The sequence below is a fragment of the Salvelinus sp. IW2-2015 genome, linkage group LG16 (assembly GCF_002910315.2).
Source record: "Salvelinus sp. IW2-2015 linkage group LG16, ASM291031v2, whole genome shotgun sequence".
Taxonomy (NCBI): domain Eukaryota; kingdom Metazoa; phylum Chordata; class Actinopteri; order Salmoniformes; family Salmonidae; genus Salvelinus; species Salvelinus sp. IW2-2015.
This window is the reverse complement of record NC_036856.1, coordinates 29637277-29662875: the sequence shown is the minus strand read 5'-3', so window position 1 is coordinate 29662875 and position 25599 is coordinate 29637277. Positions and strand designations below refer to the sequence as shown.

General features: G+C 43.9%; 1 protein-coding gene across 2 annotated transcripts in view; it reads right to left on the bottom strand.

Annotated features, from left to right (window-relative positions):
* Positions 1-25599, bottom strand: part of gng12b (guanine nucleotide binding protein (G protein), gamma 12b) — a 62286-nt gene that overhangs the window by 35568 nt on the left and 1119 nt on the right. The gene's annotated exons all lie outside the window — the stretch shown is intronic.

Genomic DNA, 25599 nt, shown 5'->3' with positions numbered 1-25599 from the left:
GTGAACATTGGTGGTGTTAGGTGTCCTGGAGGGCAGGTTAGTTGCCCCCAGTGATGTTACTGCAGACCGTCGCACGCCTCTGGGAGAGTTACGGCTTGCTGCCGGGCGAGCAGTTGCCTGTACCAGGCAAGTGATACAGCCCGACAGGATGCTCTCGATTGTGCATCTGTAGAAGTTTGTGAGTGCTTTTGGTGACAAGCCGAATTTCTTCAGCCTCCTGAGGTTGAAGAGGCGCTGCTGCGCCTTCTTCACAACGCTGTCTGTGTGGGTGGACCACATTCATTTGTCCGTGATGTGTACGCCAAGGAACTTAAAACTTACTACCCTCTCCACTACTGACCCGTCGATGTGGATAGGCGGGTGCTCCCACTGCTGTTTCCTGAAGTCCACAATCATCTCCTTTTTTGTTGACGTTGAGTGGGAGGTTATTTTCTCCTGACACCGCACTCTGAGGGCCTTCATCTCTCCCTGTAGGCCGTCTCGTCGTTGTTGGTAATCAAGCCTACCACTGTAGTGTCCGTCCGCAAACTTTGTGATTGAGATTGGGAGGCGTGCATGGCCACGCAGTCGTGGTGAACAGGGAGTACAGGAGAGGGGCTCAGAACGCACCCTTGTGGGGCCCCAGTGTTGAGATCAGCGGGGTGGAGATGTTGTTACCTACCCTCAGCACCGGGGCCGGCCCGTCAGGAAGTCCAGGACCCAGTGCACAGCGGCGGTCGAGAACCCAGGGTCTCGAGCTTGATTCGTCACAGGAAGGCCATAAAGATCATCAAGGACAACAACCACCCGAGCCACTGCCTGTTCACCCCGCTATCATCCAGAAGGCGAGGTACAGGTGCATCACAGCAGGGACCGAGAGACTGAAAAACAGCTTCTATCTCAAGGCCATCAGACTGTTAAACAGCCACCACTAACATCGAGTGGCTGCTGCCAACATACTGACTCAWCTCCATCTCACTTTAATAATGGAAATTKATGGAAATTTATCAAAAAAATGTATCACTAGCCACTTTAAACAATGCCACTTAATATAATGTATATGTATATACTGTACTCTATATCATCTACTGTATCTTGCCATCTTTATGTAATATATGTATCACTAGCCACTTTAAACTATGCACTTTTATGTTTACATACCCTACATTACTCATCTCATATGTATATACTGTACTCGATACCATCTACTGCATCTTGCCTATGCCGTTCTGTACCATCACTCATTCATATATCTTTATGTACATATTCTTTATCCCTTTACACTTGTGTGTATAAGGTAGTAGTTGTGGAATTGTTAGGTTAGATTACTCGTTGGTTATTACTGCATTGTCGGAACTAGAAGCACAAGCATTTCGCTACACTCGCATTAACATCTGCTAACCATGTGTATGTGTCAAATAAAATTTTATTTTATTTTATTTTATTTGGCTTGCAAACTATTACGGACTACAAAGGGAAACCCAGCCGCGAGCTGCCCAGTGACGCAAGCTTACCGGACAAGCTAAATGCCTTTTATGCTTGCTTCGAGGCAAGCAACACTGAAGCATGCATGAGAGCAACAGCTATTCCGGACGACTGTGTGATCACGCTTTCCGTTGCCAATGTGAGCAAGACCTTTAAACAGGTCAACATTCACAAGGCCRCGGGGCCAGAAGGATTACCAGTGCATGTACTCAGAGCATCCGCGGACCAACTGGCAAGTGTCTTCACTGACATTTTCAACCTYTCCCTGGCCGAGTCTGTAATACCTAAATGTTTCAAGCAGACCACCATTGTCCCTCTGCCCAAGAATGCGAAGGTAACCTGGCTAAATGACTTCCGCTCCGTAGCACTCACGTCGGTAGCCATGAAGTGCTTTAAAAGGCTGGTCATGGCTCACATCAACACCATCATCCCTGAAACCCTAGACCCACTCCAATTCGCATACCGCCCCAACAGATCTACAGATGACGCAATCTCAATCGCACTCCACACTGCCCTTTCTCACCTGGACAAAAGGAACACCTATGTGAGAATGCTGTTCATTGACTACAGCTCAGCGTTCAACACAATAGTGCCCACAAAGCTCATCCTTAAGCTAAGGATCCTGACACTAAACACCTCCCTCTGCAACTGGATCCTGGACATCCTGACGGGCTGCTCCCAGGTAGTAAGGGTAGGCAACAACACATCTGCCATGCTGATCCTCAACACCGGGGCCCTTTAGGGGTGCATGCTTAGTCCCCTCCTGTTCTCCCTGTTCACCCACAAATGCGTGGCCAAGCAAGACTCCAACACCATCATTAAGTTTGCTGACAACACAACAGTGGTAGGCCTGACAATGATGAGACAGCTTATAGGGAGGAGGTCAGAGACCTGGCAGTGTGGTGCCAGGACAACAACCTCTCCCTCAATGTGAGCAAGACAAAGGAAATTACCATTGACTACAGGAATAGGAGGGCTGAACAGGCCCCCATTAACATCGACGGGACTGTAGTAGCGCGGGTCGAGAGTTTCAAGTTCCTTGGTGTCCACACCATCAACAAACTATCATGGTCCAAACACAACAAGACAGTCGTGAAGAGGGCACGACAACACCTAATCTCCCTCAGGAGACTGAAAAGATTTGGCATGGGTCCCCATATCGTCAAAAARTTCTACAGCTGCACCATCGAAAGCATCCTGACCGGTTGCATCACCGCCTGGTATGGCAACTGCTCGGCATCCGACCGTAAGGCGCTACAGATGGTAGTGCATATGGCCCAATACATCACTGGGGCCAAGCTTCCTGCCATCCAGGACCTATATACTAGGCGGTGTCAGAGGAAGGCCCCAAAAATTGTCAAAGACTCCAGTCACCCAAGTCATAGACTGTTCTCTCTGCTACTGCACGGCAAGGGGTACTGGAGCGCCAAGTCTAGGACTAAAAGACTCCTTAACAGCTTCTACCCCCAAGCCATAAGATTGCTGAACAATTAATCAAAGGGCAGCCCGGACAATTTACATTGACCCCCCCCCCCACCCCCATTTTTTTTTAACATGCTGCTACTCGCTGTTTATTATCTATGCATAGTCACTTTACCCCTACAAATGACCTCGACTAACCTGTACACCCGCACATTGACTCGGTACCGTACCCCCTGTATATATCCTTGTTATGGTTATGTTATCTTATTGTTGTACTTTTTATTTAAAAAATGACTTTAGTTTATATAGCAAATATTTTCTTAACTCTATTTTTGAGCTTCATTGTTGGTTAAGGGGCGGTAAGTAAGCATTTCACGGTAAAGTACCAAAATCAAATCAAATGTATTTATATAGCCCTTCTTACATCAGCTGATATCTCAAAGTGCTGTACAGAAACCCAGCTAAAACCCCAAACCACAAGCAATGCAGGTGTAGAAGCACGGTGGCTAAGAAAAACTCCCTAGAAAGGCCAAAACCTAGGAAGAAACCTAGAGAGGAACCAGGCTATGAGGGGTGGCCAGTCCTCTTCTGGCTGTGCCAGGTGGAGATTATAACAGAACATGGCCAAGATGTTCAAATGTTCATAAATGACCAGCATGGTCAAATAATAATAATCACAGTAGTTGTCGAGGGTGCAGCAAGTCAGCACCTCAGAGTAAATGTCAGTTGGCTTTCATAGCCGATCATTAAGTATCTCTACCGCTCCTGCGGTCTCTAGAGAGTTGAAAACAGCAGGTCTGGGACAGGTAGCACGTCTGGTGAACAGGCCAGGGTTCCATAGCCGCAGGCAGAACAGTTGAAACTGGAGCAGCAGCACGGGCCAGGTGGACTGGGGACAGCAAGGAGTCATCATGCCAGTAGTCCTGAGGCATGGTCCTAGGGCTCAGGTCCTCCGAGAGAGAAGAAAGAGAGAATTAACATAATTAGCATACTTAAATTCACACAGGACACCGGATAAGACAGGAGAAGTACTCCAGATATAACAAACTGTCCCTAGCCCTCCGACACATAAACTAATGCAGCATAACAGCATACCCCTGTTGTATTCGGCGCATTTTAAACAAATAACATTTGATTTGAATTTGATTTGGTGTGTGTGGCCAAAGAGCTCTATTTTCATGTCGTCATCTAACCAAAACACCAGTTCCAATCCAAGTGCCCATGCCGTTTAGCACATTCCAGACGTTTACATTTGTTGGATGACATGAAAATAAAGCTCTTTGGCCAGGTTACACCAGTGGTGGGTTTGGCGTTGAATTGAGAATGCATGAGCAGAAATAACCCCATACTACTATAAAAATATGGTGGTGGATCTTTGATGTTCTGGGGCTATTTTGTTTCCACTGGTCCTGGGGCCCTTGCTAAGGTCAATGGCATCATGAACTTTACTCAGTACCAGAACATTTTAGCAAAAACCTGGTTGCCTCTGCAAGGAGGCTGAAACTTCGCCACAAGTGTATCTTCCAGCAAGACAATAACCCCAAGCACACATCAAATCCAAAATGAAATGGTCTCCTGACTTGAAACCAATTTATAAACCTGTTAAAGAGGGCAGTCCATAAGCGCAGATGAAGGATATCATGGATCTGTGCCATTATTCTTGCAAGGTGAGGTATTGAAAACAGGGTGTCAATAATTTGGACTCAACAAAAATTATTTGTTGAACTAAATCTATTTCTCTGAGCAATTCTATTAGTATAAATAATATCATTTCCATTTTTTGCATACAATATAACTCAGTATTTGAATTATTTATTTTATACAGTTATTTTTGCTCATCTTAAATCAAGGGTGTCAATCATTCAGACCCCACGTTATATCCAAATTCCATTGTATCTCACACGAGAGGAAGAACTCTTCCTTCCTAGAACATGCGGTTACAGTAGGGTTTGTTACTAAGTTTCCTATTAGCGCTGACAAACTGCACCACCTCCCAAAGTCAACAAAACTGGGTGGACAGGGAAAGAAAATGAGGGGTGTCATCAAATCAAATCAAATTGCATTGGTCACATGCGCCGAATACAACAGGTGTAGACTTTACAGTGAAAGGCTTACTTACGACTCCATTCCAACAGTGCAGAGTTAAAAAGTAAGACAAATATTTGCTAAATAAAAAAAATAACTAGTAACAGAATAAAAACAACAGAGTACCAGTACGAATCAATGTGCAGGGTACCAGTACCGAATCAATGTGCAGGGGTACCAGTACCGAATCAATGTGCAGGGGTACCAGTACCGAATCAATGTGCAGGGGTACCAGTACCGAATCAATGTGCAGGGGTACCAGTACCGAATCAATGTGCAGGGATACCAGTACCGAATCAATGTGCAGAGGTACCAGTACCGAATCAATGTGCAGAGGTACCAGTACCGAATCAATGTGCAGGGATACCAGTACCGAATCAATGTGCGAGGGTACCAGTACCGAATCAATGTGCAGGGGTACCAGTACCGAATCAATGTGCAGGGATACCAGTACCGAATATAATGTGCAGGGGTACCAGTACCGAATCAATGTGCAGGGGTACCAGTACCGAATCAATGTGCAGGGGTACCAGTACCGAATCAATGTGCAGGGCGCGTACCAGTACCGAATCAATGTGCAGGGGTACCAGTACCGAATCAATGTGCAGGGATACCAGTACCGAATCAATGTGCAGGAGTACCAGTACCGAATCAATGTGCAGAGGTACCAGTACCGAATCAATTTGCAGGATACCATACGAATCAATGTGCAGGGTACCAGTACCGAATCAATGTGCAGAGGTACCAGTACCGAATCAATGTGCAGGGGGTACACATACCGAATCAATGTGCAGAGGGTACCAGTACCGAATCAATGTGCAGGGTACCAGTACCGAATCAATGTGCAGGGGTACAGTACCGAATCAATGTGCACGAGTACCAGTACCGAATCAATGTGCAGGATAACAGTACCGAATCAATGTGCAGAGGGTACCAGTACCGAATCAATGTGCAGGGAGGTACCAGTACCGAAATCAATGTGCAGAGGTACCAGTACCGAATCAATGTGCAGGGGTACCAGTACCGAATCAATGTGCAGGGGTACAGTACCGAATCAATGTGCAGTGGGGTACCAGTACCGAATCAATGTGCAGGGGTACCAGTACCGAATCAATGTGCAGGGGGTACCAGTACCGAATCAATGTGCAGGGGTACCAGTACCGAATCAATGTGCAGAGGTACCAGTACCGAATCAATGTGCAGGCGGTACAGTACCGAATCAATGTGCAGGGGTACCAGTACCGAATCAATGTGCAGGAGGTACCAGTACCGAATCAATGTGCAGGGGTACCAGTACCGAATCAATGTCAGGGATACCAGTACGAATCAATGTGCAGGGGTACCAGTATACCGAATCAATGTGCAGGGGTACCAGTACCGAATCAATGTGCAGGGGTACCAGTACCGAATCAATTGCAGAGGGTACCAGTACCGAATCAATGTGCAGGGGTACCAGTACCGAATCAATGTGCAGAGGTACCAGTACCGAATCAATGTGCAGGGGGGTACCAGTACCGAATCAATGTGCAGGACGTACCAGTACCGAATCATGTGCAGGGGGTACCAGTACCGAATCAATGTGCAGGGTACCAGTACCGAATCAATGTGCAGGGGTACCAGTACCGAATCAATGTGCAGGGGTACCAGTACCGAATCAATGTTGCAGGTACAGTACCGAATCAATGTGCAGGGTACCAGTACCGAATCAATGTGGCAGGGGTACACAGTACCGAATCAATGTGCAGGGGTACAAGTACCGAATCAATGTGCAGAGGTACCCAGTACCGAGTCAATGTGCAGGGGTACCAGTACCGAATCAATGTGCAGGGGTACCAGTACCGAATCAATGTGCAGGGGTACAAGTACCGAATCAATGTGCAGGGGTACAAGTACCGAATCAATGTGCAGGGGTACAAGGCAGTTGAGGTAAATGAGGTAACACAGTATGTACATGTGGGTAGGGATAAAAGTGACTAGGCAATCAGCATATATATAATAGAGTAGCAGCAGTGTATGGGAAGTGTGAAAGTGTGTCTATGTGTGTGTGTGTGTGGTGTCAATTTGCATGTGTGTTTGTGTGTCTGAGCGTACAGTAAGTGTGTGTGTGTGCGTGTTGGAGTGTCAGTGTAGTATGTGTCAGTSTGTGCGTAAAGTCTAGTGAGTGTACAAGGGAATCAGTGCAAAACAAATGTTTCAAAAGTGGTGATTAAAGGAGAATGTCAACCACATCACTTCCTCCTTCGGGAGACCACGCCTGTATGTCTGCTTCACCCTTGGCTAACAGGGAGCGAGTGTGGGCGGAAGGGGGGCAGGAAGTGAACCTAGAGTGCAGGAGGAGGATGGGATGCCCATATATGAGCGTAGGCTTAATGAACAGGATGGAAACACATGCCTAGGAGGGCTAGGCCATGAGTGTGTAGGACAACAATGCAATAATGTACAATACAGTAACGTATACACCACATCCTATACATAAATTCATCACTGCACACACACACACAGAGACAGAGAGAGCGCGCTCAAGTTCTCATAGCCTCACATAAACTATTCTATTCTATTTCCTCTGCCTGACACATACACTACTCCAGGATATCCTGTGCAGAACAGTATGTATTCCCATTCGTGTGAACCTTGGCATTATGGAATTGCGAGAGTTCAGAGAGGTTCACATGACTAAATCAATCGTATCAAGGGTTTGGTAACAGTAGCTTCTAAAACAGTAGATTGCAGCTGGATTCTCAAGATCATGACACCACTACTACAATATGTATGGTATGATAACCAGACAACCACTTTAACTTTATATGAGCAACACATGCCTTACTCCTTTAAAAAACAAGACAAAAGTTGTAAATGTAAACCAATTCTAACAGGAACGACAGCTGTTTCTTGTCATCTTCAAAAAACTGCAAGGAGTCAAAGGTGCTTTGGAACAGGCTTCAGTTATTGCAAGGCTGATGACTTTGAAACATCCATCAGCATTCAGGCCAAAGACATGGGTCCCCTCTTCAGTCTGTGCAGAGGAGAGGCAGAAAGAGGCCTGGCTAGCCCATCCAGCCTCACACCTGTCTAGTCCTCCATGCAGGAGAAAGAGCTATTGTTGAACACCTGTACTTCTACCCTCTCACTCCTCCACTGCAATTACATGGGAGGGACACTGACACAGTACACACAATGCACGCTCCCATGGGGCTAGTCACCAGGCCAGCTGTACCTGAGTGAGAACACACCTTAAGTGTTTTCCTACAGGGTCGAGCCAAGCTGCCACATGTATTCTGCATGAGAGACTGTGGTACTCCACTATCCCAGGGGTTCCCACAATGGATTCTCCTAATCCATCACCATTCAACAGACATTATCATGCAGTGTGCAACCTTCTTACATTCAATATTCTAGGTCTAACGATCAGTGACCAAGATATTGGCATTTACAGACTTGCCTTGGGTAGCCCCTTCCTGCAGTCAAATGACCAAATCTCCCTGCAATGGCCTCATGGATGGAATGTTATTCATATTTTTCATAAGTTCATAAGTAATAAACATTATTTTTAAAACCCGCTGAAAATCCGGTGTTTCTATGTCAAACAGTTTTGTTATATTTCAGTCTTCCGTGGTGTATGTAAAGTGTAATATTGGAATGCAAACTCAAAACTAAATACATTTAAACTCTATATCTGACATGGTACAGGTGTCTTCTTTTTTTAAAGCTCATAACCATGTGTGTGAGGTGTATACTTTTGTTTCAAAGTAGATTTGTTTAAGACTACCAAGAAACACTCTGTCTGATCCTGATTTAGCCCACTGCAGTAAAGTTTTTTTTTATGTGAGTGTAGAAATCCAGGTGACTTAGTACTTACTATGCTTTTATTCACACTGTTGAGCATTTCAAGATGGTAAAGAGATATACACAAATATAGAAATTAAGTAAAAGGCTTCAAATGCACTGAAAAATATGCTGTATTGAATGCATGTCATTGTTTGGCAGGTGTTTGCTGTCCAGTGTGGGGCTATGCACTGGGACCACAACATTGAAGTTCAACTACACCCCAATACTGCCACCATGTGGATAACAAGTTGCAGCACAGCTATGGTGACAGACATACAGTAATTCTGTTTTCCACCAGTAGAGGGCAGTGCCACCTCAGAGGTGCCTTACAGGTTGACTACACCGCTCGAGCGTTGCAAAATAAATGTAGAAATCTATATTATTCAATTATTCAATTATTGCACCCACACTGCTCGCGCGTGCCAACGAGCGTCTGCCAAGGGATAAAATAGAAGTGTCAGTTCTATTTCTGACACAGATCGCGCTGTAAATCCTGCCTCTCATCTCCTCATTGGTTTATAGAAGCAGGTACCCACGTGCCATCTCCTTATTGGTTATACCCACGTGGGTCACTGAAAGACRAACGAGGTCGGTGGCGGTAATGCACCTAATTTGTAAAATTTGTCAATCGCAATATAAAGTCAAGAGAAGAAAAAGCCTAGAAGGAGGAGAGATKACTAGAAACGAATCGGTTGACCGTTTTATGTGTGGATTAATTGTTGGAGTAGAGGACCTTGTACATTTCAGGTAAAATAGCAACTCAATGTTAATATCCCAGGACAAATTAGCTAGCAACAGCAAGCTAGCTAAATAGGACAAATTAGCTAGCAAGTGCAAGCTAGCTAGCTAAACTGCCATAAAGGTTTCATGCTTTTCGACCTGTCCCCAAATTAATGTATTTGGTTCAGAGATTGTTATGAATTGTTTTAACCTGCGTGTCGTGATCGCATTTGGTGTAGGGGGACAAAATAAATGTATGCACGATGGCGCACACGCGCAGCCGGTTTGGGTTCCGTGTTATGGGAGGGACGATTCTCCTGGAAAGTGATAAATAATGTTTCTAGATTGAAAAGGATAATGTAGCCTACAGCATGTAGCAGGTCTTACAAAGCCCTGAACCACAATAGGTGGTCAGAAGAAAATATTGACTTTTTTTTTGTTGAGGTCACAGGTCATTTCAATGCTAGCCTATGGGAAATACAAATAGATAGGACGAAGATTGCAGTTCCTATGGCTTCCACTAGATGTCAACAGTCTTTAGAAAGGGTTTCATGATTGTTTTTTGAAAAATGAGCAAGTAGTTGTAGTTTTTCCAAAGTGTCTCTCATTAGAAAAGTAGTMTTTTTTGGCACGTGAATGAGGTGCACGCTCTTCGTTATTTATCTTCCCTATTGAACATAATATTCTCAGTCTTAAATATTATAGTTTATTTAGATATTAGAGTACCTGAGGATTAATTAGAATCATCGTTTGACTTGTTTGGACAAACTTTACCGGTAACTTTTTGGATTTGTTTGTACGCATGTTGAACGAGTGGATTACTGAGATCATTGGTGCCAACTAAACTGACTTTTTTGGATATAAAGAAGGACATTATCGAACAAAACGACCATTCATTGTGTACCTGCGACCCTTGGAATTGCAAACAGAGGAAGATCTTCAAAGGTAAGTGATTTATTTAATCGCTATTTGTGATTTTGTGATGCCTGTGCTGGTTGAAAAAGTATTTTGATGTGGGGCGCAGTCCTCAGATAATCGCATGGTATGCTTTCCCCGTAAAGCCTTTTGAAATCTGACAAAGCGGTTGGATTAACAAGAAGTTAAGCTTTTAAATGATGTATGACACTTGTATTTTCATGAATGTTTAATATCACGATTTTTKTATTTTGAATTTCGCGCTCTGCAAATTCACCGGATGTTGTCGTAGGTGACCTGCTAGCGGTTCATGCGCCCAAACAGGTTAATCTCATTGAGAACTTGTGGTCAATCCTTAAGAGGCGGGTGGACAAACAAGTTAATTGACAGCATGCCAGGGCAGATTGCAGAGGTCTTGAAAATGAAGGGTCATTGCAAATATTGACTCTTTGCATCAACTTCATGTAATTGTCAATAAAAGCCTTTGACACTTATGAAATGCTTGTAATTATACTTCACTATTCAATAGTAACATCTGACAAAAATATCTAAAGACATTGAAGCAGCAAACTTTGTGAAAATTAATATGTGTGTCATTCTCAAAACTTTTGGTCGGGACTGTACATRTGAGATGAGTAATGCGAGATATGTAAACATTCTTAAACTGGCATTATTAAAGTGACTAGTGTTCCATTTATATTAAAGTGGCCAATGATATCAAGTCTGTAGGTAGGCAGCCGCCTCTCTGTGCTAGTGGTGGCTGTTTAACAGTCTGATGGCTTTGAGATAGAAGCTGTTTTTCAATCTCTCTGTCCCAGCTTTGATGCACCTGTACTGACCTCGCCTTCTGGATGGAAGCAGGGTGAACAGGTAGTGGCTTGGGTGGTTATTGTCTTTGATGATCTTTTTGGCCTTCCTGTGACATCGGGTGTTGTAGGTGTCCTGGAGGGCAGGTAGTTTGCCCCCGGTGATGTGTTGTGCAGACCGCACCACCCTCTCGAGAGCCCTGCGGTTGTGGGCAGTGCAGTTGCCGTACCAGGCGGTGACACAGCCCGACAGGATGCTCTCAATTGTGCACCTGTAAAAGTTTGTGAGGATTTCCGGTGACAAGCCACATTTTTTCATCCTCCTGAGGTTGAAGAGGCGCTGTTGCGCCTTCTTCACCACACTGTCTGTGTGGGTGGACCATTTTAGTTTGTCCGTGATATGTACCCAGAGGAWCTTCAAACTTTCTACCTTCTCCACTGCTGTCCCGTCGATGTGGATAGGGGGGTGCTCCAATTGCTGTTCCCTGAAGTCCATGATCATCTCTGTTGTTTTGTGGACATTGAGTGAGAGGTTATTTTCCTGACACCACACTCCGAGGCCCCTCACCTCCTCCCTGTAGGCTGTTGGTAATCAAGCCTACCATTGTAGTGCAAATTTGATGAGTTGGAGGCGTGCATGGCCACACAGTCATGGGTGAACAAGGAGTACAGGAGAGGGCTGAGAACGCACCATTGTGGGGCCACAGTGTTGAGGATCAGCGGAGTTGAGATGTTGTTTACTACCTTCACCACCTGGGGGCAGCCCGTCAGGAAGTCCAGGACCCAGTTGACCAGTGCGGGGTCGAGACCCAGGGTTTCAAGCTTAATGATGAGTTTGGAGGGTACTATGGTGTTGAGTGCTGAGCTGTAGTCAATGAACAGCGTTCTTAAATAGGTATTCCTCTTGTCCAGATGGGATAGGGCAGTGTGCAGTGTGTTGGCGATCGCATCGTCTGTGGACCTATTGGGGCGGTAAGCAATTGGGAGTGGGTCTAGGGTGACAGGTAGGGTGGAGGTGAAGCATGTGGGGACAGCAGACTGGGAAAGAGATTGATTGAATATGTACCGAATCACACCAGCTAGCTGGTCTGTGCATGCTCTGAGGATGCGGCTAGGGATACCGTCTGGGCCGGCAGCCTTGCGAGGGTTAACACGTTTAAGGTCTGGGGAGTTTCCTGGCCATGGACCCAAAATATCGATGTTTTGTTCCCCGAGCCACTTAGTTATCACTTTTGCCTTAATGCAAGGTGCTCCATCATGCTGGAAAATACATTGTTCGTCACCAAACTGTTCCTGGATGGTTGGGAGAAGTTGCTCTCGGAAAATGTGTTGGTACCATTCTTTATTCATGGCTGTGTTCTTAGGCAAAATTGTGAGTGAGCCCACTCCCTTGGCTGAGAAGCAACCCCACACATGAATGGTCTCAGGATGCTTTACTGTTGGCATGACACAGGACTGATGGTATAGCGCTCACCTTGTCTTCTCCGGACAAGCTTTTTCCCGGATGCCCCAAACAATCGGAAAGGGGATTCATCAGAGAAAATGACTTTACCCCAGTCCTCAGCAGTCCAATCCCTGTACCTTTTGCAGAATATCTGTCTGTCCCTGATTTTTTTCCTGGAGAGAAGTGGCTTCTTTGCTGCCCTTCTTGACACCAGGCCATCTTCTAAAAGTCTTCGCCTCATTGTGCGTGCAGATGCACTTTCTTGGGCACCCTGAAGCATTCACAACAATTGAACCGCTCTCTTTGAAGTTCTTGATGATCCGATAAATGGTTGATTTAGGTGCAATCTTACTGGCAGCAATATCCTTGCCTGTGAAGCCCTTTTTGTGCAATGCAATGATGACGGCACGTGTTTCCTTGCAGGTAACCATGGTTGACAGAGGAAGAACAATGATTCCAAGCACCACCCTCCTTTTKAASCTTCCAGTCTGTTATTCGAACTCAATCAGCATGACAGAGTGATCTCCAGCCTTGTCCTCGTCAACACTCACACCTGTGTTAACGAGAGAATCACTGACATGATGTCAGCTGGTCCTTTTGTGGCAGGGCTGGAATGTAGTGGAAATGTTTTGGGGGGATTCAGTTAATTTGCATGGCAAAGAGGGACTTTGCAATTAATTGCAATTCATCTGATCACTCTTCATAACATTCTGGAGTATATGCAAATTGCCATTATACAAACTGAGGCAGCAGACTTGGTGAAAATWAATTTTTGTGTAATTYTCAAAACTTTTGGCCACGACTGTATATACTGTATACTGTATCCTTTACTATCTATTCTTTACTATCTATTGCATCTTAGCCGCCCTGTCACTGCTCACCCATATATTTTATACTTATTTAGTCTCCTCCCATTCCTTGACTAGATTGTGTGTATTACGTTTTGTTGTGGAATTTGAAAGAAATAGAAAGAAATAGATTACATTCATATCCTGTGTAACTTGTGATGATGACCCATGTCATCATCAGAGTCAAGAGAGTAGCATAGGCTGTCTCATCCTGTTKGAAGTACAGTAAACAATGACTGGTGACCACACAATTTCGGGTGGAGTCATCCTCAGCTTCAACTTGCCAGTCATTCAGAGTCTATCATTCTTCAACACATTCCAGTGAAACCAGTCAGACCAACGTCTGTTTCAGAGCTGATCCCAGATTTATCTGTAGTGCTGTGTGTGTATGCTCTCTGAATCAACACAACACTTTCCTCTTATCTATAGCCCGGAGGATCTTGTTACAGTGGAGGACATATATGGCACTCTCCATACTGAGCAAATGAAACAATGTCACTCACTTTTGAACAGTCAATGATGACAAGAGGAGCTGGGGAGAGTCTGGTGGGCCAACTGAACCATCTAAGATCTATAAGCTAAACCCATAAAACAATCAGAACAGTTATTGGGTGTTATTGGGTGCATAGGACAATTTTTGGTCCTCATTGATCTCCCATAGGTTTAGTGCAATCTCCCACGGTTCCAAAMGAGTTATTCGGCTGTCCCAATAGGGGAACCCTTTTTGGTTCCAGGTAGAACTCTTTTGGGTTCCATGTAGAACCCTCTGTGGAAAGGGTTTTATATGGAACCCAAAATAGTTTGACCTGGAACCAAAAAGGGTTCCCCTTTTTTCTCCTATGGGGACAACTGAAGAACCCTTTTAGGTTCTGGATATAAGCTTTTTTTCTTAGTGTGGGTGCAGTAAGCCTGCTGTCATTCAGTGTTTAGCACTTTGGGTCCATCTGAGCTGAAATGGCTTAAATATTCAGGACTTAATGGCCATAAATGGAGCAATTTGTTTCGGGCAAACATCTACCAACATTTTGAGTAAACCGTAACAGACAGAGCAAATCAAGAATTCAGCATCAGGGAGGTATTTTGTTTAATGGGTCAAAGATAGGTCAGTTAGTTGGAGCGGGCTACAGCAACGGAGCAACAGACATAGCAAAGCAAGTATTCAGTATCAGAGGCATTGTTTTGTTTTATGGGTCACTGGGAAGGAAAGTCCCAAAACACAGGAGAACAAGACAAGAGTAGCCTAGTCCCTTCTGGAATGGTTAAGTTACAGTTACAGTCAGAGGAGCCTTTGCGTGCGTGTTTGTGTGTAAAATGCCACCAAGCTACTTCTCTAAAGGGCTGGGGCCATTTGTGGGTTTCTGAATCAYTAGGAAGCGGGCAGGAAACTCGTCATGGAGACCAGAGAGAGCGCCACTCCAGATGAAACGTTTAAACAAAATAACAGGTCATAAAGTGTAATGGCTAGCAACGTTCAAATACTACACTATTATTTTACTTCAGTGATTCAAATATGATGATAGGCCACACTTTTGGTGTCTCTAGAAGGCTTGAAACTAAAATAAACTCTTCATGATAACGACAAAGTTTACATTTTCATTCCTTGTATCAACTTGAAAGGGGGAAAAAAGTAATGAATAATAAAGGGAATAATAGGGTGCCATTTGGGATGCAGGCATGGTGTTGTTCTTTCTGAATATTCCAAGAAGGACACATTATCTACCAGTAATTCATAAATATTTAGGTTCCCATATGGCAATAGAGCCCCACAGTGGAGGTGTCATAATACCCATAAAACCTAGCGGTCAAACAGGGAAATGGTTCCAATCGTTTTTGCACCATTCATTTTTCCCATAGGGGATTTTAGAAACACTTAAAATAAGGGCTGTGTTTAGTGTATGCCTACCCTGGCATGACGTTTTGATAACCATGCAAATCTCTCTCGGACAAGGTGACTTTTATCAATATATTTCAGCTCTATTTACTCTCAGATTCAAACATGCTAATTAGCGTCATGGAAGACTACAAATAAATCCCTGCAAGCTCCTGCTCGTCATCTCTAGCTGACACTTTTGCTAACAGGTATTAGGTCAATTTAAAACCTGCACAAGACAGTTCACAGAATTGTTTATTTAAAAAGCCATTTTACCAATTTATTAATTACAAAATTTAGCTAACATTAGATAGTTAATCCAGAGATCCATACCTTTGCCTCGATTCAGCAATCTCATCCAGATCATCATGGCATTTGTAGCTCTTTTTAACAGCCACATTAGCGTTTCATTTTTGGGGGGTAAATACAGGCGAATATATTGCTAAAAGTGGAAAATGGTTGAAAAATGTATGTATGCCTTCATTTCCCAAAAATATAGACTCTTAGCTTTCATTTGACACCAAATGTTATATGCTCCTATAAATGTAACATTTTTGTGCTTATGGGTCCTTTTACATAGAAATGACCAGTAACAACATGCATTATGCCAACCCAATACAATCCAACCATGGTAACCTAGGAACAACAGGCGTAGACTAACAGTGAAATGCTTACGGGCCCTTCCCAACAATGCAGAGAGAAAGAAAATAGAGAAATAATAGAAAAGAAAAACACATAATAAAGTAATAATAGATACACAATGAGTAATGATAACTTGGCTTTATACAAGAGGTACCAGTACAAGTTGATGTGCAAGGGTATGAGGAAATTGAGGTAGAACATGAACAAATATTATGTACTTGTAACGCTCGTCGTAATCCTCCTCGTCTGAGGAGGATAAGTTAGAAGGATCGGAGGACCAAAACGCAGCGTGGTATGTATCCATATTTATTAGAATACTTTTCTAGACGAACAAAACAATAAACAAAACAAAACCAATGACGCTAACAGTCCTGAACATGTGAACAAATGAAAAACAATGAACGCACGAACAGGAACAATCACCCACAAACAAACAGTGAGAACAGCCTACCTAAATATGGTTCTCAATCAGAGACAATGTAAAACACCTGCCTCTGATTGAGAACCATATCAGGCAAATCAGACAACCCTAAACCAAACATAGAAACACATAACATAGAATGCCCACCCAGCTCACGTCCTGACCAACTAAACAAAGACTGAACAAAGGAAATAAGGTCAGGAACGTGACAGTACTGTAGTTCTTAGACTCAATCGATGTATGTATTTTATTGTAAGATGTAAAGATGTTTTATTACCCACTGTGTCTGGCAGTTGCTAAGCAACCTGTTACTTCCCTTTGCTATGGCTTCTCCAGTCTTTAGTGTGCATCCAAAATAGCACCCTTTCCCTTTATAGTGCAATAAAAGTAGTGTAATATACAGGAAATAAGGTGCCATTTAAGACGCACCCTTAGCTCAGCTATTGTGGCCACCACCATGCATCCACGTAAACAGCAGCATCACCATGGCACTGGCCAGTGCCCACTGGATTCTCTGCTCTGACACGTAACAGACTTGTAAAAAACACGCAACAAGCTGTCTGTCTACTCTTGTAGTGACTGTCTGCTTCCCAAATGGCCCCCTATTKCCCTATAATGCATAACTTTTGACCAGAACCCAAAAGGCTCTACGTAGTGCACTGTGTACGGAATAGGGTACCATTTGAGATACAGCCTGAGGGTGAGTAGCATTTGGCCTASAGATGTGTTATTAAGAGTAAGTGGCTTGCATAATACTATTTATCCAGAGCTTCATCTTTCCCACTGACCAGCTCCAATGTCACCAAGGCCTGCTCTGCTCTCAGGTGAGAACTAGTGCATGGGTGTGGCCCCTCTAAGGTTAGCTCGAGATATCTAAGAGCTGGTGTCCCGGACACCATTTAAGCCTAGTCCTAGACTAAAAAGGATTGGGGTGCTTGGGGGGGCAACCTCTTCCTGTGGTCCTGTGTGGCTCAGGTGGTAAGAGCATGGTCCTAGCAACACCAGGGTCGTAGGTTCAATTCCCATGGGGAATGTATGCACTCACTACAAGTCAGTCAGTCAAGGCCCCTACAGGTAAGCACTAATGACTCATRTGACGAAGTGAATAGGGAAAGGAGTAGTAGGAGTTAGTTAAAGAGTAAATTGTGGTRTTCTTTATTAGAGACGCACGTAGGAAACAGACTGAATGTATATAATATAACTGTGGCTGTGTGTCTGCCCAATACATTGGTCGGCAGGAGGCTGGGTCCTGGATGACGTTAGGGGAGAGGCGGGAGAGCTAGCGCAAGCACACACAAAGCAGGAGTCTATAAATACCCCATCACAACTGTGTGACAGCAGCTTCCACACCGTCTGTGGTTCACAACAAGGCTCTCTGTCTGACATCGTATTGTCTGGAGGTGACCTAGCTAATGTTGAGCACTGTCAGCTACAGTACAGTACTATAGTTCAGCCATTAGTCTGCATTTACAACACACCCATGACCCTGTATTCAAAACACACCCTAGATAGTCCTGATTGACCTTCACTTAGAAGGGACCAGGATGTATGTCTGCCTCTACAGGGGAGTGACACAAGGACATCCAACAAGGAAGTGCAGAGGCTGCAGAACTGGACTGTTCTGCTTCAGCAGCTCCACCACTGCTGTCTGCAGACCACAGATGAACACATAGCACATGGACACACACACACAGTGTTTTCCATAAGCACCGGCCGTCGGCCAAATAGCCGATAACAGACTCATTGTTAGCCGGGTACTTTTTCCACTTCATTAATTAACTAGGCTTCTATTMAATTTTAACGTTTCAATTCGTTAGTCAGAAAAGTCTGTATAGCTTTCTACCGATTTTCACGGAGGGAGAGCATGATGCTTCTTCATCGTCTCCTGTAAGTGAATTTACATGTCCCATGTAATGTACGTGGTGACAATGAGTTGAAATCTACTTAATTATTGTTTTGTGGCACATTCAATTATTTTCTTTCGCCTGTTTCATAGGTTCTACTATAGCCAGCCACGGAGTCGGGAGCATAGGCTATTTACTGTTCTTTGATTGATGACCGAACAGGAAGTGATGACTAGTTTATAAAAGGTGTCAAACTGACTGAATAAAGTTAATCTCCTATTCATAAATCATACAACGTAGATATGTCCATGGTATTGCATCAGGACAAGTAAACCAAAGATCTTGTTGTATTTTCCTAGGATTCAAAGGTGTCCACAGCAGCAGAGCAAGAAAACATCATTGTGGCAATTCATGTTAACCCGTGCAAGGCTGCAGGCCCAGTCGGCATCCCCAGCTGCGTCCTCAGAGCATGCGCAGACCAGCTGGCTGGTGTGTTTACGGACATATTCAATCAATCCTTATCCCAGGCTGCTGCTCCCACATGCTTCAATAGGGCCACCATTGTTCCTGTTCCCAAGAAAGCTAAGGTAACTGAGCTAAACGACTACCGCCCCGTAGCACTCACTTCCGTCATCATGAAGTGCTTTGAGAGACAAGGACCATATCACCTCCACCATACCTGACACCCTAGACCCACTCCAAATTGCTTACCGCCCCAATAGGTCCACAGACGACGCAATCGCAACCACACTGCACACTGCCCTAACCCATCTGGACAAGAGGAATACCTATGTGAGAATGCTGTTCATCGACTACAGCTCGCATTTAACACCATAGTATCCTCCAAACTCGTCATCAAGCTCGAGACCCTGGGTCTCGACCCCGCCCTGTGCAACTGGGTGCTGGACTTCCTGACGGGCCGCCCCAGGTGGTGAGGGTAGGTAACAACATCTCCACCCGCTGATCCTCAACACTGGGCCCCACAAGGGTGCGTTCTGAGCCCTCTCCTGTACTCCCTGTTTCACCCACGCTGCGTGGCCATGCACGCCTCCAACTCAATCATCAAGTTTGCAGACGACACTACAGTGGTAGGCTTGACTACCAACAACGACGAGACGGCCTACAGGGAGGAGATGAAGGCCCTCAGAGTGCGGTGTCAGGAAAATAACCTCACACTCAACGTCAACAAAACAAAGGAGATGATTGTGGACTTCAGGAAACAGCAGTGGGAGCACCCGCCTATCCACATCGACGGGTCAGTAGTGGAGAGGGTAGTAAGTTTTAAGTTCCTTGGCGTACACATCACGGACAAACTGAATTGGTCCACCCACACAGACAGCGTTGTGAAGAAGGCGCAGCAGCGCCTCTTCAACCTCAGGAGGCTGAAGAAATTCGGCTTGTCACCAAAAGCACTCACAAACTTCTACAGATGTACAATCGAGAGCATCCTGTCGGGCTGTATCACCGCCTGGTACGGCAACTGCTCCGCCCACAACCGTAAGGCTCTCCAGAGGGTATGAGGTCTGCACAACGCATCACTGGGGGCAAACTACCTGCCCTCCAGGACACCTACACCACCCAATGTCACAGGAAGGCCATAAAGATCATCAAGGACAATAACCACCCGAGCCACTGCCTGTTCACCCCGCTATCATCCAGAAGGCGAGGTACAGTGCATCACAGCAGGGACCGAGAGACTGAAAAACAGCTTCTATCTCAAGGCCATCAGACTGTTAAACAGCCACCACTAACATTGAGTGGTGCTGCCAACATACTGACTCAACTCCAGCCACTTTAATAATGGAAAATGTATGTAAAAAATGTATCACTAGCCACTTTAAACAATGCCACTTAATAAATGTTTACATACCCTACATTACTCATCTCATATGTATATACTGTACTCTATACCATCTACTGCATCTTGCCATCTTTATGTAATACATGTATCACTAGCACTTTAAACAATGCCACTGTTATATGTTTACATACCCTACATTACTCATCTCATATGTATATACTGTACTCTATACCATCTACTGCATCTTGCCTATGCCGTTCTGTACCATCACTCATTCATATATTTTTATGTACATATTCTTCATCCCTTTACACTTGTGTGTATAAGGTAGTTTGTGTGAAATTGTTTTGTTAGATTACTCGTTGGTTATTACTGCATTGTCGGAACTAGAAGCACAAGCATTTTGCTACACTCGCATTAACATCTGCTAACCATGTGTATGTGAGAAATCAAATTTGATTTGATTTGATTTCATATGTTTAGTACAACTGTAAATATGACTTTAATTAAGATAGCCTTTTTTAACAATAACCTTACTTAGTCCTGATCATATAGGCCTAGGCCTAAACAATATCCAAAACAACTAACAGCACACTGAATTGATACATTTTCAGTCATTTTAATTGTAAAGTCATGTCTTTCTATACCACAACTCATTTTACCAATCTGGAGGTAAAGTCATTAAAGTATTCAATAATGTAGCTGTGTATTTCAGCTGGAATCAAGGCATTAGAATGTACCAGAGGCCACCAATAGAGCTTGTTCTGCAAAACACATATTGTGGGGGCATGCCCCCTCAGACAGGAACTCCCTGGCTGGCAACTTTTTCTATTTGGCTGGCTACTCCATGTACTTACAAAAAGCACTGCACACACACACACACACACACACACACACACACACACACACACACACACACACACACACACACACACACACACACACCACACACACACACACACACACACACACACACACACACACACATACAAAAAACACACACACACATACAAACAACACACACTCCTTTGCATCCAGTCAACAGTGTGGCCCGAACACTTGTCTGTTTTAGTTTTGGAGAACTGGGGGGGGGGGGATATTTACAAGTGCAAAGTCAGAGATGAAGAAGGAGAACAGATGCCCTGATTGGCATTTGTTTGTTTTTAGACACGATTGTGTGTGTAATTCATTCTGTACAGTAATCACAAGATCAAGAAATGCTAGTGGGTGTGCCTTTAAAGGGTGAAGCTGTGAACAGAACCATGTACTGTTATTATGATGCAGTATGACCTGCCACTATTGGGTTGAACAGGTTTGGGCATACAGAGCGGCAGGGCTTGGAATTATAATAAAGCTCATTCATTGACTCAGACACAACAGAATGGCACTCCAACAACAGCACCAGATTGGCCCCCAACTTCACACTGATGTCAGCTTCCAAAAAGAACTTCCTTCCATCACCCCACCTCCCCACCTCACCCCACACACACAGTCACACACACACACACACCACTCCAAGTGGACTAGTCTCTTTAAATACCATTCATTCATGGGAACAGAAAGCGATTTTCACCTGTGTTCCACAAGGGAGCCCAACGTAGGTGTCACGTCTACTCCCGCTCCCCGGCGCTCGACATCGCCGTTCTACTAACCACCGGTCCTGGCAACCCATCTTTACGCACATTTGCGACTCCTCATCAGTCACACCTGAACTTCATTACTCCCTGATTACTTACCCTTTATATAGCACTCTTTTATTATCAAACAGTATTGGTTATGTTTTCTTGTCAGACATTTCTTTTGTTTTGTATCGTTCTATGTTCGTTAATATTAAACTCACTAACTGCACCTGTTCCCTGACTCCCTGCGTCGACGTTACAGTAGGGATGTAACGGTAATGGAATTTTTGATGATGGTAATTGGTCAGCCAAATGACCGGGGTCTCCATAATAACCGTTCAAATAGCAAATACATTATGGCATAATGGGTGGACTGGTGGCCATTGCGAGTGTACCCATAGGAGCGAAGCAGGAAGTAAAACCAGGAAGTGTACCCATCAATATGTGCTGTGATTTGTTGATTCAACTCAACTGACGTTGCAAAAAATAGACTCCATTGCATGAGCCACATCAGATAACATCATTTGAATGAACATGCTACATTACGATGGTCAATATTGCATCACAATACCAGGCAGACATTGCGAGTGTACGCATGAGTTTATCAGTCAAATTTCCAGGGTTAGAGTTTCTAAGCCCATTTTCATCCTTTGCTACAACACTTTGCTTGTTCCAGCAAGGGGCAACAAAGTTTCATCACGTTGTTAAGAGTCAATGTTATCGCAGAAACGGACTCAACCGCACAAACACCCGGCTGTCCTGTCTTCAGTCAGCTGTTCGTTCCACACACACACACACACACACACACACACACACACACACACACACACAAACACGCCACACACACACACACCACAAGCACACGTTACACACAAACAACACACACGACATACACACACGTGTGTACATGTCGTGCGTGTTGTTCTTGTGTGTGTTGTGTGTGTACCTGTGTGCGTGCGTGCGTGTGTGTGTGTGTGTGTGTGTATCTGTTGGTGTGAATGAATGGGAGACGCCCTGCTAACCCAATGATACAGATGAGGAGTGGCATGGAGGCTTTTAATTCCATCTACGCTGCTCAGTTGTCCAGGCAACGCTACCTATGATGTCATCATTCCGCCCCATTCCGGATAAAAGAGCTACGCTTTCGGAGCCCCAGGGGGAAAAGGTGAAATTGTCCGTTTTAACCCTGTTTTGGTTGCTTCCTGCTATTACAAGCTGTTTGTCATTCCTCTGTGATTCAGCAGGTTTAATCACATATTACTGACTGTAACGTCTCATAAATCACTAAACCTTTCCTCAAGTTGGATCGACAATAATCCCTAAAACCCATCAACAGGTAGACCTACATATTCAGTGGACATTAGTTCAAATAAGCTTTAGAATTTAGTGTTATTGTTATAGTCAGTGTTCAGTATGTCTGGCTGGTTGTTCCATACACTGAACTTTCTAACCACTGTAGGCCCACACAACGGCAGGGCACAGCATAATCTCTTATCTGGCTGCTTGAGGAACTCAAAACTCTTTCAGAGACTGAGAGTAAAAACAACACAGCCAAAGGAACAGTTGAGTTCACAAACAAACTAATGACACAGTGGGGTCTGACTGGGTTGTTGAGACACAACAAAAAGACCACTGAAATCTGGATGCCCTGCTGGGACTGGCTGCGATTCAAATGCTCAACTGGGGCCACCCATAAAGGAATACAGACAAACCTATAGGCTTTCCTCAACTTGCATGCAGATATATACAGTCTTTACAACATAACCCAATTCCAAAGGGCAACGATGTGTGAAATAACATCATTACAACCAGTTTACGAACATTTCMGACAGTTTTGCCCTATGGGATGCAGTTTGGCATAGGAGCTGGAGTAGCCTAGTGCAAAGGCATCACTGTAGATCATGCTTTAAAATACAATAACCTGTGAGGAGTCTGTCTATGATGAGGCTGGTTAAGTAGAAACCACTCAAAAATGTATCATTCTAACATTCTGCATGGTCAGCCTTTTGGTGTTGAACAGAGTGCTGCCTTGAGTCACAGCGTCAGAATAACTTCATCACTTTGATACACACATACACAGTGGTGTAAAGTACTTAAGTAAAAATACATTAAAGTACTACTTAAGTCATTTCTGGGCGTATCTGTACTTTACTATTTATATTTTTGACTACTTTTACTTCCCTACATTCCTAAAGAAAACAATGTATGTTTTTCTCCATACATTTTTCATGACACCCAAAAGTACTCATTACATTTTGAATGCTTTGCAGGAAAATGGTCCAATTCACGCACTTATCAAGAGAACACCCCTAGTCATCTCTACTGCCTCTGATCTGGCGGACTCACTAAACATGAAGGCTTCGTTTTTTTAATTATGTGTGAGTGTTGGAAAGTGCCCCTGGCTATGCTTACATTTTTTAAACAAGAAAATTGTGCCATCTGGTTTGCTTAATATAAGGAATTTTAAATGATTTATACTTTTACTTTTGATACTTCAGTATATTTTAGTGATTATCTATACTTTTGAACAGAGCCCTAATGCACTAGCCTATATAGGGAATAGGGATCTATTTGGGATGCMGTTTTTGAATCAGTTTGAAGTTCCTGTGATTCTGACAGGTTTTAGTTCCCCCTGCCTTAATCTGGTTTGATGATTCAGTTAACATGGCATGGATTAACAGAGATCAAACTACACATAAGGGATAACAAGGGGATGATTGTGCTAACTGTTCTTTTCCTTAATTCTCTGACCCCATGCCCCTCTCCCACTCTTCTATTCGTCAACACCAGTTACACTGGCAAGCCACAGCTATTGGTTTAATATGAGGAGGAACATCCTTTGTTTGGTTTTGTCTGTCAACCAACCCTTGTTAGAACCTATCAGAGTCATGAACTTTGTGTGTGTGTGCAGTGGTGGAAAAAGTACCCAATTGTCATACCTGAGGAAAAGTAAAGATATCTAAATAGAAAATGACTCAAGTAAAAGTGAAAGTCACCCAGTAAAATACTACTTGAGTAAAAGTCTAAAAGTATTTGGTTTTAAATATACTTAAGTATCAAAATAAGTGCATTACATAATAGGGTGCCATTTGGGACACAAAGCCACAGGTGGTTACTCCACTTCTCGCCTGACCTTTTGATTCACCTTAAATGATCTACAGCAGTGGTTTCTAATATAATTACATTATATTTCTACATTCAAAAATCTAGCATGGCATGAACAGGCTCAGACCTTTTGAAGGTGAAAGAAGATATTAATTTCTGGTACATGTACTGTAAGTCTAGTGGGCAAAGAACACCGACACACTAATAATGGTGAATCTTCATCAGGCCTTTCAGACAGACATCATTCTGAACCAAGGTTACTGCTTTCAAGTCAACTTTGGCAACACTAGGAAACAGTTAAAGAAGATGTGCTATTCTTGTTAATTCCATTACAGGTCATCTTATAAAGTCTTGGACATGACAGTGCAGGTGTCTGAACTGGTCACAGTACCTTACAGGCTCAACCAGACCAGACTGGTGAAACAGCATTCATACACTCTCAGAAAAAAGGGTTCCAAAACAGCTCTTCGGCTGTCCCCATAGGATAACCCTTTTAAGTTACAGGTAGAACCATTTTTTGTTCCACGTAGAACCCTCTATGGAAAGCGTTCTACATGGAACCCAAAAGATTTCTACCTGGAATCAAAAAGGGTTCTACCTGGAACCAAAATGGGTTCTTCAAAGGGTTCTCCTATGGAGAGAGCCAAAGAACCCTTTAAGGTTCGAGATACAGCACCTTTTTTTCTAAGAGGTTATGATCACTTCCTGCGAAGATGAAGATCTATATTTACCATTTACCAGAGATGAAAAAAAAATATCTAGATTTAT